The sequence below is a fragment of the Buteo buteo genome, chromosome 6 (genome assembly GCF_964188355.1).
Source record: "Buteo buteo chromosome 6, bButBut1.hap1.1, whole genome shotgun sequence".
Classification (NCBI taxonomy): domain Eukaryota; kingdom Metazoa; phylum Chordata; class Aves; order Accipitriformes; family Accipitridae; genus Buteo; species Buteo buteo.
This window is the reverse complement of record NC_134176.1, coordinates 29,773,253-29,787,297: the sequence shown is the minus strand read 5'-3', so window position 1 is coordinate 29,787,297 and position 14,045 is coordinate 29,773,253. Positions and strand designations below refer to the sequence as shown.

The 14,045-nt window shown below is 37.4% G+C and overlaps 1 protein-coding gene across 2 annotated transcripts in view; it reads left to right on the top strand.

The window, feature by feature from the left end:
- Positions 1-14,045, top strand: part of NPAS3 (neuronal PAS domain protein 3) — a 623,235-nt gene that overhangs the window by 315,270 nt on the left and 293,920 nt on the right. The window lies entirely within an intron of this gene.

Below are 14,045 nucleotides of genomic sequence, written 5' to 3'. Positions count from 1 at the left end.
GTATGTGTCAAAGGCAGGCAAAAAGAGGAAAATCTGAAAAAGCCAACAAAACTTAGGATGTGCTGGAGAGCATAGTTCTGTGCTGTCTGAAAGTAAAGATTTTGGGGATGAAGTAGAGGTTAAGTTATACATCAGTAGCCAAAAATAAAGTGGAAGTTAAGAGATGAATTAAGAGGAGATAGTTGTTACTGATCAAACCATGCAGGAAAATGATCCTAAACTTTCTCTTGGCAGTGAGGAGCTGTGTGTAATGCATCGAGACAAAATGAGGACACAGCAAGTCAGAACTGAAGGTTTGGAGATCATATAAACCTCTCTGAGGGAATGATTTCTATAAGGCACACATGTAGTCTATTTTGTACACTTAAATTTTTAATCTGAACCTCATAATTGTCATTCACAGCCTATGTTTATCAGTTTTCTTTCTGAGATTAAGTGGCATCCAGAGCATTCAGGTACAAAACCAAAGGGGGCACCAATTGTTCTCAATGAAGTGCGGTCCAGAAATTGAACACAGTAAGGGAGAAAAATAGACACTTACTTAATCTACATCTCTATCTAAAATCAAAAGAATTCTGTATGCAATCATGTTTTATCTAGAAAAGCTGACAATTGTATAAAGTTCAAATTAGTCATTCAGAAGCAGTGAGATAACAGTAATAAATTGGATGCTGTAGTGCCTTCGTATAAACTGAACAAAAATGATGGATTTATGAAGTAAGAGATGGTAGTATATACACAGAGGGAAGTACAACCTTCTAAAAAAATGCAATTTCTGCATGGACAGGACCAAAGAAAATAATCTGGATTATTTTAAGTACATTAAATTAGGAACAAAATCTTAAAACAAATTGAAGAAGGCAGGAGAATGTCAGGACACTAAGTGTTATGTTGAAGAAAAGATAGAAAGACACACAGTATACTTGGAAACAGTAATTTGGGGTGACATGAAATGTCCAGTTATTAACTGCTGAAACACCTCACCCAAACACAGTTTAAAGGCAGGAAAATAGTGTAAATCCTGATATGTTGTGAAAAGAACCATAGGACTCTGGTAAGAAAAGATTAGTATCTTGCTTTGCAGTGTGCCTTTCCAAGGATAAGGCATCTCCAGTAGCAGTCTCTTCTTTATGATTTAAGGATAGATGCTATTTCATCTTTCTGCAGCTAAATATAAAATCTACATAGGAATCTGTTCAGGTTTGATCACCAGTCTCTCCTTAAGCACTTTGTAGATTGATAGTCTTTTCAGATCATCCTCTTGTAATAAAAGGGTAAACTCTTATACCTGATTTTAATTTATTTAGAACTTTAGAAATCTAATCATGCATTTTATACTAGTGTAAGTGATTCAGAGTAATGATATGTATTTGAAGCTGAAAGGAGGCAGAAAAACCACTCTAATAGAAATTTTAATGTTGTGGGCCTCTATTCACTGTTGGATGCTCTTCTGCACTTCAAACATGTAAATGCCACTGAATGCTATGACATGGCTCTGGTTTTACACCAGTTTAAATTATAACAGAGGATATATTGCACGTTTCTAAAAAGGGCTAGGATCAAAGGCTAGATTTGAATCTGAAAAGCTTAGAGTTCCACAGACAACACTGTTACAAGAGACATCTCAGGTCCATTAGTTGGAACACATAGCAAAAGGATTTCCTGGGTTCAGGAGACTCAAAAGGTGCTAATTTTTATGCTCTGGTTTGTCCCAGTCACAATAAATGCGTCATATTGACTCCATAAGGGCAGGGCTTTCAATCTGGAGTTACGGCAAAGGTACAGCATCCTAGCAGTTGCTGCCCAAGGGGTTATATGCTGAAAGGAGACTGGAGGAGAGGTGGGAAATAGCAAATCGTTTTGCAATCGGAGCTTGAAGCAGTACACTTAAACCTGCATTTTATATGGCAACTATATATAAAAGCATGCAGTTTCATTTAATAAAGAAATATTTGATCTGAGCAGGACACAGCATACCATAGTATGTCATTTAATTCCTGAGAAAGTATTTGAAGAAAATGACATATCTCAGCACTGTTTGTTGACCGTTTTGTTGTCACCTGCTGAGTGTTGTCATTTCCATAGCCAGTGGGCTGTATTGAATCAGACAGAGGGAATAGGTCATTAAAAGAAATGGAGGACTTTCTGCAGCCTGTAGATGCTGAAGGAGGAAATTTTCTTCAGATACATCAACAAAACTCTATTTAATGGAGTCTATATTCAGCTATGATTTGGGGTTTAGCCCTGTTTTGCTCTGAAGTAAGGTGGCTTGAAAAGTATAGACAGCATAAACTAATGTGTGGGTTCACCAGAAAGAATTATACCTTCTATGGTGTTTGTAAAGATATAGGTGAGGACAATAAGTGTCCTGGTTTCAGAATGCCTTGTTTCTTTTTTTTTTTTTTTCAATCACAGCATTCATCAAGAAAGGAAAAGGCTGTTGATTTTATATAAATAAATAAAAATGGGGGAAAGTATATTTCATGGGCATGCTGTGCAAGTTAACAGTGATATTTTTCTTCACTTTCTTGAAAACATTGATGACAGTTTCAAAGATGACTATATACCTCATTTCAGGTCTTAGGAAAACAAAAAGCACTAGAAATAGTCTTTAAACATCCTTTGTACTCCTCTGCAATAGAAGTGAAGGGCAGCACTATGTGCCCTCTTTTTCCATGGGAGCTGGCAAAGGGTAATGCTGGAGTCTGCATACAGAGAACCCTTAAACAGAGCATGGACAGTTGAGATTCATGTGAATACTATTGTTTAAGGCTGCTTTTCACTCTAAGTTATTTCATCATATCAGCTATCTGCTAGTCACTTTTTCATACTTTTTCTTTTTTTTTTTTCAACTGTGAGGTCTAAATAAATATAAAAATTAAATATTGACATGGAAGCTGTGTGTTCAACCTTCCCCACTGCTATAGAAGCTGGACCCCAGATGCAGTTCTGTATCCCCTGGATTTTACTTGGAAAGTGCAAGCACCTTTACACAGACTTTAAATCACATAACATTTAAGGGAATACAAATATTGTTGAAATAAATGAGTCAGACTTGTAGAGCATACTCTCTGTTCTGAAGTGTATTGTCTCAAAAGTTGATTAAAAGTGGTTGTTTCCATTAGCTGCTGCTAAAATGTCACTGTATTGGAATTTCTACCTGTACAGAGAACAAAAAAGGCACTATGGAAACACATTATAACATTTGCAGAAGTGAGGTAATCATGTGTAATTACATTGTACCACATTTTCTTTGAGGGACATTTAATAAGGTCATGTAAGATGCAGATCAATGCTGAATTCTGTTCATTCATTATGCACAGCACTTAGCCAATGAATTGTTTTCTTCTTTCATATTTTTTCCATTTTAAGGAGAATACTATTTAGATGTACCATTTTACATTACTGCAGGACTATACCTCTTTCATAATGTCTGACTGAATTCAGGCTTGATTTAATGAATTGTAAATTCTTTCCTACATATTACAGATAGTGATTTAAAACATATATCATTGGCTTGCTTTGCACTTAGTATTTGTTATTCTCTTCTTACCTTCAATTGTATCTTCTGCTCAAAGTTTTTAATTTTTATGACTTCATTCATGGTTTTTCTAGCACAGAGGTCATGGATTATCTGCCTTTAATGCACGCTTTAAGGAGAAAAAGCTTCTGTGATGGCTGTGTGTCTGTGTCTAGAGCTCAGAAGTCCTCTTCATGTTTCAAGAGAGGCCTACAGCAGAGAACAGGAATTGCTTCTCCCAGTCACCATTGCAGAGGATACCTTCTTTGCTATAGCAGCTGTCTCCTAGCCCATTGATAAAACGACTTTATTGTTTGCTTTCAAAAAAATAACATTAGGTGAAAGTCTTTTTTTTTTTTTTCTTTATTTTTTTCCTCTCCTCTTACTGTATGTAGTTTAGGAAGCGGGAAGGAGACGCTAATAGTATGGGACTGGTCAGCATTCTTCAGGCTATCAGCAAATGATTCATAGTCCATCGTATGAAAAACAGTGTTAGTTTTATTGAAAATGAATGAAACAAAGCCAGAGTTTGAGTGGAGGCCTAATATGTAAGAGACCTGTAGAGACTCTGATTTCCTCAGTACAGTCTCAAAGGAGGTCACTTGTAGGTGAGATTTAAATTGAAAGACTGCACACAGTGTTTCAGTATTCAAAGCAACCAAAATTTTACACAAAAATGTATTTCTATTGTGATTTAGAATTTCCAGATTTATTTATACAAAATATTCTGTCAGCAGAAAATTCTGGAAATAAAAAGCCCTCTGCTAACTCTGAGAACAAAAAGGTTGGGACTTTAAATGATCTCATTGAAAGACTGTCCTGCTAAGCTTGGTGTGCCTCTTTTGGGGTTTGGGTGGGTATTTTTGTTTTTTTTGGTTTGGTTTGGTTGTTGGGTTAGGTTTTTTTAATTTTTACCTTTACATGCCTGAAACAGTAATGATCAAGATAGGGTTTTTCATCCTTTGCAGCTTATATATCAAGCAAAATCAAAGAGAGAATATGATCCTCCCTTTGAAGAAAAATGGCTAGATATTATTCTAAACATAAACAATAGTTATCAAAATGTATATTAGAAGGTAGGAAACAATTCATATTTGCAGGGATACAATGTTGTATTGGTCTATCAAAACAAGAAAAAATACTTAGTTTTGTTTATTATAAACCCAAGCTTATTGTCCTGAAAATGAAAGTAATTTTCCATGTTCTTATGTGTCTAATTTCTTGCAAGTAACCATTTGTATATGTTGCAGTTGGCACACAAAAATAGATATTTTCAATTGAACACTTAGTTGTAGTCTCCTAAAGCTATGCCTGTGAAAGATCAAACCTGTAGCAGGCCAGCAGAAGGTACTACACCTTCCTGTAGAAGGGCCTGCTCTTGTCACTGGCGTTGGCATTGAGGGCATTGTAGGGGTTCTTATTTGTGTTTACTTAGGCCCCCGCACATTTGCATTTTAGGATGCAGTAGTCCACATTAGGTTGGGCACATGCTGTGGGAGAGGAAGGGGGTGGCTTCATGTCTAGTCCTTGCACATTTAGGCTACTAACCTTTTACTGTCCCCCACATTTCCAGTGTTTGCCAACGGCTAATTAGCAGCATTTGGCATTCATTCTACAAAAGTTTCCCCAACTCCCAAACAGATTATTCCTGATGAGGGTATAAATTATTGACTGTAGCTGCTATTGCTGAATTTAGGACCATGTATACCCTTAAGCCTTGCTCTAGAATGACATTCAGTGACCTCCCTCATGGAGAGGCTGTGATTTTGGGACACTGCATGTAAATGGAAAGTGGCCTTTCCCATTTCTTACCTGAGGAAATGGTTAACGTTTCTTAATTTATGGGTATTATCAAGCTTTGCTCCCCAGTATTAAGGTATTGTTGCATTCTCAAGTCAAAGGGTAAAACCTCATAGTTTTTCAAAGCAACTAAGGAAGAACAGTTACAACAGCAGAGCACAGCATTTTAGTTAAAAAGTATTTTATTTTCTTTAGTGTTAAGAATGTGCCTGTCAAGGGTGACACATGCAAATTTCTAAGTAGGTGTCAATGATATATTGGCAATTTTTACATAGATTTTTTTTTTTTTTACCATATAGAGCATTTTAGTGTTGTGTGTTTTCCTCTTTATAAAAATGTCTTTGTAGTGTAATCCAAATCTTACACTTGCAATTCCTGGAAGTATACCTAGCAGTAAAAAATTGTTTAGGATTAAAAAGTAATGGATGGTATCAGCAGAGCTCCCCAGGTACTAGACAGGGAGTGAACTTTTACACATTTTACAGATTCACTGCACTTGCAGGATTTCATCATCTGTGCCTAAATCACCAGGAAGAGTAGAAATACTGGAATTAGATGTGTAGTGGCATATGAAAGCATTAAAAGGATGCATGCTATGCTCATATAGGACTCCTTAATAGAGAGGAACCACTCACTAATCAAGAAACATGACTACAGGGCAGCAGCAGGCTGACCCACAGCAGACAGACAATCGGTTTTATCAGCAAAGCCAGCAGTAGAGCCAGAAAAGAAAAGCTGACATCCAGATGCTGGTGATACAGGCATCCTACCCAGACTTGGGCATATGGGTCCTGCATCTGTCAGTGTTACACCAGCAGTTGGCTCCCAACCTTGAGCAGATTCTGTATTCCCAATGAGTTAGAGATCCCAGCCAGCAGAGTCACTGAATGGATAAGCCAAGTCTTCTGAAGCAGTGCTGTTATGTTTGAAAGGCCAATTTAGGTCGAAAGATGTCCTGTGAGATTTTATGAGGGCTCTTCCCATTCATGGCAAGATTGTGATGCATAAGGTTTTTTCTGCTTATGCAGGCACATAAAAAGCAGCGACACAGTGAGGAAATGACAGCATCTTTTAAATGGCAAAGGAAAAAGAATCCATCTGAAAGGACTGGAACCTACAAGTGTTTTTTCTCATGTGGAAAAGAAACTTCATTAATATTTACTTGTTCATTCTCCCAGGAGAATCGGTGTGGGTTCCAAAGTCAGCCTTGATCTCCAGAAACCCTGAAATAACTTCTCTTTAATAAAGAAGTTCTCTTCCTATACTGTCCCAGTTTCAAAACCCTGTGAAGACCAAATCCATTCATGCCACACAGAGTGATCTCAAAGAGTGAGAAAATCCTGTGACAGACATGAGGGCTTCTGCTTCCCGTCTCCCCTAGTATTTTGTCCTTCAGCAAAGTTCTTTACCCAATACTACTTTTCACTTGCATAAGCTAATGGGAGGGCTGTCTTTCAAAGAGTTTGAAATAGAAGTACTCATTTAAAAATGAACACTTGACACCAAGAAGCATCAAGGACACTGTAGGACTGAGAAACTCAGCACACTGGCCTCCTTTACAGGATGAAGGTGTAAAAGAACTTGGAAAGGAAGCTTAAACCATCTTTAATGCCTGTAATCTCCTTCAGAGGTAGCTGTATACATCACTGGAGCATTTACTTCTAGCCTGACTTAGATCCTTAAACTAAATTCACTGTAAGCATTAAGTGGTCAAAATGCCAGAGCTGAATTTACCCTTGAATGGATTAGATAGATATTTCTTCACAGAGAGAGGGAGGAGTGGACTGCAAACATGAACACATGCTGCTTTTATCAGCTCTCCTCCACAGGTTTGCTTGTATGTTTTTATTTTGAAAACTTCTGGTCAACTCTTTCTAATATAGAATTCATATGGTATATAGGGATTATTGATTGCTCATCATATAAGTCTGGAGGGCTGTAGAAGTCTCCTCTGTTCTAAAAGAGAGTGGTACTGGAAGGATTACTGACAGTATAACATCTACTTCATAGGTCTTTAAATAAAAAAATGGCAATCCTTTAAAATAAGTAGCCAATAATTATTAATTCATTTAGCTAGTACTATAAGAATTTTAGTCATTTGGAACAAAAATGGCTTAACATGCTTCTACCTTGGGGATTTCATTGTATTTTAGCAATTATGTACTTTTATTTTAAAGTGTTGTTAATAAAAACAACAATAATACTTCTCTTAAAGGTGTGATTTTATGAAGTATGTTTTTTATTTTAACTAGTGTTTATATTGATTGGCAGAAGGGAGTTTTTGGGTTTGTTTTAAAAGGTAAATGTTTCAAAATTAAAAAAAAGACCAGGAATATAAGAGGAAGAGAAGGCACAATGCCCATCTTTTACTATTTTAACCCACTAAGAGAAAGGTATGTTTTGTCTTTACTAACTTCTCTTGAGATGAAAAGGGACATAAAATTAAAAAGAGAAACAAAAATGTGCTCTGCTCAGTTTGCTTTTTCTGTACAATAAGAGTTCCTTTGTATTTCATTTAATTTTTTATTAATACAAGTAGTACTTTGAATATTAGTTATTTGATTGTCCTGCTGTGATTTGTGACATACAATTTTAGAGATGTCACAGGTGTCTGTCACCATTATCTTATTTCTTATAAAGCAATTTATGCATTATATAAGGAATAAGCACTTCATAGTAGACAAAAGGAAAATAAATCTGTGGAGGTAATTCCCCAGAAAATCTGTTGTTGTAAAGTATTGAAACCTTTAAAAAATGTTCTGCATTATTATTTTGCTAGTTGTGCTGTTTCATTAAACTGTATTCTTTCCTGATTTTTCTTACTACAGACAAATTGTATCTCTTCTGGCAGAAACACTTCATTTAAACCAAACCACCTGGGTGATGTTTGGGGCATGCAGAAGGCTAACTTTAGAAACAGAAGGCATTTCACAACTATGAAATAAAGCTTTTGTTGTGATTTACCCATTAGAGTAAGTTTTCTGTCTTTCATGACAATAGCAGAAGCATAGAAGTTAACCCTAATTGTCTAGAACTAGATTTTGTGAGTGTCCCATGCATACTAGCACATCAAAAGAGCTCAAACTAACATGAATTTTATGAGAGTATTTTAAGGGGAAGGGGAATATTTTTTCCTGATTAATGTAGCAGCCAATGTATTGATAAATTACTATTTCCAGTAAAATTCTAAGTGATGTTATTTAGTGATTATTCAAGTACTCTGTGTTTTATTCATTTTAACTGGCGTATTCTACAGGGACCCCAAAGAAAGGCAGACGTGAATGCCTGTGTGTTTCACACTGTCCTGTCAGGCTGAAGGTTCCGATGTGAAACTTCTTGGTTGTCACTGTTCAAAACAGGAATATTAAGAGGAAAGCAGTAGTGAACAGCAATGCAGACTGTATTAATAGTAGATTAAAAGAACTGGTAGGAATACAGAGTTTTCTATTTGGCCATCCTGTTCAGAGCAAAAAAGATACGTCTGTGGAATTCCGCAGACGTTGAACAGGGCCACATAAAGATACAAGCTTTCCTTTATGACCAAAATTGTAGGTTTGTGATCCATTTGTGTGACCTCCTCAGCACAACTCATACTACAAAAGATCCTGAAGTGGAATAATAAGCAAGCCATGTGGCAATCTTCTGATTTTTCTCTCCTTTTCCCTAAATACTGTGTATTTTGAAATACTGCTGCAAAGCTAAACCTTTAGGTCACGTGATAAATTTCTAGCTAATCATCTGAAGTCAAATTCCTCCATGAACTTTGTGCTGCAGGAGCCACAGTGTGTAGGTAATGGTATTTGAAAAATTGAGTCCAAATAAAAGATGAGAACACCTGGCAAAATTAATGTAGTGTGGAAAACACTGAATACACAGATTTTCTACATATAGCTGCTGTTTTTACAATACAATACAAAGGCCAAAATCTTGTAGAGAACAGACTAGCAGAATGGAAGTCAGCTGAGAAACAAGCCCAGATACATTTCTCTTTGAAATAAAAAAAAATTAAAAACCACAACAACAATTTAATAGATTTTATTTCAGTTGTTCACATGAATATAACTGAATTTTTACTGTGAAAGTGAGAACAATTTTTCAGTTGCATAAGAGAGTAGAAAGGAGAAAATTCAGAGCATATTTTGAGCTAGACCTTTTTGGGATATGGAACTGACAGAATGTATGAAAATGCATTTCAATGTTTAGCTTAAATTCCAGAAGTGCTACATTCTTTTTTCAAAATGCCAATTTTCTCAAAATATATAAAAATGGAACTCCTCAACCCAAACTTTGTGTCTTACAAGCTTTATTTTGTCAGAAATATACAAGCTGGCAGAGGTCCCAAGACCTTGTCACGCTGAAATTTATGACAGCGTCTAAGTGGAAGTTTACTTCTCTAACTTTTAATGCTTTGTTAAGAAGCAGGAAATGTCATCCACTGTGTGGACCTCCCAAATGCAAGTAATTCGGTCCTGTGGCTCCTCTCACTCTTTTTTTAAAACTGTTTAATCCACTGACTCCAGTGGATACTCCTGATTTATATCACTATTAATCAACCAGAGCTGAAGACTTTGCGCTCCTGAGAGCACATACTGTCTGGCTGGCCAATCAGTTATGATAAACTTGTTTGGAATTGTGTTCTGTGCTTCAGTTCAACCCTACTCTTAAGTTTATGCTTAACTTAAAAGGTGCTTAAATGATTTTCTTCATAGGTGCATGTAAGCAGAAACAAAAATGTTATGGTAAGAATGATTAAAGAAATAGTATCCAGGACTGAATGATATGAGCTGCTGAGGGAAAATGACTGAATATATTCTGTTATTGCAAAGGCTTTTGCAGAAGAGTGTAACAGTTTTCATTATAGGTAGAAAGATTTCCTCCTTCAAATGAAGTACCTCTTTTAAGATGAAGATTATTAATAGTTCCCTGTCAATATAACAAAATCATTCATTAAGATTAGTTAGTTTATTTTGAGATAATTTTCTTGTTTTATTTGTGCAAGCACAGATTACCCTGATTTCTGTATTCAAGGAGAGACTTATTTGCTCTTCAACTCTTTTTTTTTCCTTTGCAGCTTTTGTTGATGTTGTATTTTGACTTCTGGTCATGTGATCATCTTATCTTATGCAACCATTGAACCATTTGAGATAGGACATTTTCTAATTACACCAACTAAACACTTCTAGACTGATTTGAACTTGAAAAATACCTGCCTGTTGTCATCAGCAGGTTGGTTTTTTTTTTGTTATTGATAAAGAAGCAATATCAGTACCTAATGAGGTTGTCACACAACTTCCTGATACCATTCTCCTCATATTGCTTTCTTCAGATAGCTTTGCAAATCTAGACGCTATCTTCAGCAAAGAAAATTTCCTTGACAGTGGAATTATTTTGGGGTGGTTGGGTTTTTTTCTTATTGATTTAATCGTTTTTCCTGACTTCTGTGATTTGAAACCCAGAATATTTCAACCTAGGGCACTAGAATAATGGTACCATTGAAAAAGATGTTTTAAATGTTTAAGTTTTTTTACCGTCTGTCGTGGTTTAACTGCAGCCAGCAGCTAAGCACCACCCAGCTGCTCGCTCGCTCCCCCGCAGCAGGATGAGAGAGAGAATCAGAAGGGTAAAAGTGAGAAAACTTGTGGGTTGAGATAAAGACAGTTTAATAAGTAAAGCAAAAGCCATGCATGCACGCAAAGCAAAACAAGGAATTCATTCACCACTTCCCATTGGCAGGCGGGTGTTCAGCCATCTCCAGGAAAGCAGGGCTTCATCACGTATAACGGTTACTTGGGAAGGCAAACGCCATCACTCTGAACATCCCCCTCTTTCTTCTTCTTCCCCCACAAGTGGTGTTCCCCAGGGCTTGGTGTTGGGCCCCATTCTGTTTAATATCTTTACCAGCGATTTGGATGAGGGGATTGGGTGCACCCTCAGCAAGTTTGGAGATGACACCAAGTTGGGAGGCAGGGTCGATCTGCTTGAGGGTAGGAAGGCTCTACAGAGAGATCTGGACAGGCTGGATCAATGGGCTGAGGCCAATCGTATGAAGTTCAACAAGGCCAAGTGCCGGGTCCTGCACTTGGGTCACAGCAACCCCATGCAGTGGTACAGGCTTGGGGAAGAGTGGCTGGAAAGCTGCCCGGCAGAGAAAGACCTGGGTGTGTGCTGGTTGACAGCCAGCTGAATATGAGCCAGCAGTGTGCCCAGGTGGCCAAGAAGGCCAATAGCATCCTGGCCTGTATCAGAAATAGTGTGGCCAGCAGGAGCAGGGAGGTGATTGTTCCCATTTATTTGGCACTGGTGAAGCTGCATCTTGAGTACTGTGTTGAGTTTTGGGCCCCTCACTACAGGAAAGACATTGAGGTGCTGGAGCACATCCAGAGAAGGGCAACGAAGCTGGTGGAGGGTTTAAAGAACAAGTTCTATGAGGAGCGGCTGAGGGAACTGGGGTTGTTTAGTCTGGAGAAAAGGAGGCTGAGGGGAGACCTTATCGGTCTCTACAACTACCTGAAAGGAGGTTGTAGTGAGGTGGGTGTCAGCCTCTTTTCCCAAGTAACAAGTGATAGGACAAGAGGAAGCGGCCTCAAGTTGCACCAGGGGAGGTTTAGGTTGGATATTAGAAAAAATTTCTTTACTGAGAGGGTTGTCAGACATTGGAAGAGGCTCCCCAGGGAAGCGGTTGAGTCACCATCCCTGGAGGTATTCAAAAAGCATGTAGACGAGGCTCTCCAGAACATGGTTTAGTGGGCATGGATGATGGTTGGACTCAATGATCTTGAAGGTCTTTTCCAACCTAAATGATTCTATGATTCTATGCTGAGCATGACTTCATATGGTCTGCAATATCCCTTTGGTCAGCTGTCCCAGCTGTGTCCCCTCCCAACTTCTTGTGCACCCCCAGCCTACTTGCTGGTGGGGTGGGGTGAGGAGCAGAAAATGCCTTGACTCTGTGTAAGCACTGTTCAGCAATAATGAAAACATCCCCCTATTATCAACACTGTTTCCAGCACAAATCCAAAACATAGCCCTGTGCTAGCTACTATGAAGAAAATTAACTCTATCCTAGCCAAAATCACCACACTGTCTTTCTCAAAGAACCTTAGCTGGTTACATATTTCTTAGATCACCAACCTATAAAAAGCCTGAAATATGTTTTTAAGTCAGTAATCACTTGCTTTAAAGTAATTTCCTGGAATGTAGTCTTACCTTTTAGAAGATAACTATGAAAAGAATGAAATCCAAAGTGTCCTGTAATGTAGAATTTCCCCAGGAACTCATTCAACTATTGAAAATATCATGACTGCTAGTATCAGGGGGAGAAAGATCATAATGTATTCATTGAGAACAATTGTGTCTATATTGCCTAGACTGTCAGGTCAAGATCTCTTATGAGAACTTTACATTAATACTTGTTTTCTTCCAGTGGAGCTTCAGGGTTAAGTTCTGAGACCAAACACCACCATACTTCAAAATCTTCTCTTAATCGAAAATGATTTGTGTCCTATTAAAATTTTTCTAAACATAATTTCTGGAAGTATATTGGCAGCTTCCTCTCTGAGAAAGACACCTAGCTGAGACTCCCTATTTCTGTTTAAACTATGAAACTTCTATAGTTCCATCGGTTTGTTGCCATGGCATTCTCCTTTGTGTCACTGCCTGCAACCAAACTATGATGCAATGATGGATTATTTTAATTCAGACTGTCCATGGTATAAATGATTGCTTTAGTAAAAGACGGAATATTATTAAACACAACTTAATACTTTAGAGAGCTGTTCTCCACAAAGCATTTTAAAATATTTTTTGTATATTTTAGGATTTTTAAAAACCAGTATGTTTTCCTAGGAGAAAGGAGATGTCTTTCTAACAACGCTGAGATATTTATCCATAGGACTTAATATATTGTAAAAATATATTGTGATACAATGAATATAAACTTGAAGCCTCTTTTACAATGCTAGTAGTACAAAAAGTAGTCCCTATGGGTAAAAAAAAGGTAAATCTGAATAAAGCATAGTATTAAACTTGCAAAATAAATCAAATAAAAGATTGGCAAAAGCTTTCTGGTGAGATGTGTAGACCAAAGTTCTTCATATTTGCAAAGAATCACCACTTGTTTTATAACAAGCAGTTACCAAGTTACTGTGTGTACAATTTTGGCAGTGGTTACTAAAGTTGTCTTATATAGGAACGCCTGTAGTTAGAATAATTTCAGCACAGTTATTGGTTGTATCTGCCTTCTCTAGAAACTCAGATCTTTCCATGACCCAGAAACATGAATGTAAGTCTGAACTACATGCATGTCTTTCCCATTGAAATATACAGCTACAGCCAAGTTATCTAGATCTGAGCTGGGAGATAATTAACTTCTTCCTTCAAACTAAAGAAAAATTTCTGTAATGTTGACCTGTATTTTTCATTTAGGTTGGCAGTGCCTTGACTCCAGTCAGATCTAGACTGACTTCTGTTGACATAAATGCATTATATTCTATCAGTCATCCATTCGTGGTGAATTTAGGGTATCACAGTCACCTTTGCAAGCTGATGAGAACAAATACTGACCAAGCATTCCTGAGGCTCAAAATCTGAACCTGTGGAACTTGAACTAAAAGGCTCGGTTCTATGAACTGTAAACCATTACTGCAATCTTAATGTTTCTGTTGTCTGGTTATCAGCGTGAGAAAGCAATCCATACTGTATTACCTACTCAGAAGAAATTCTGAGT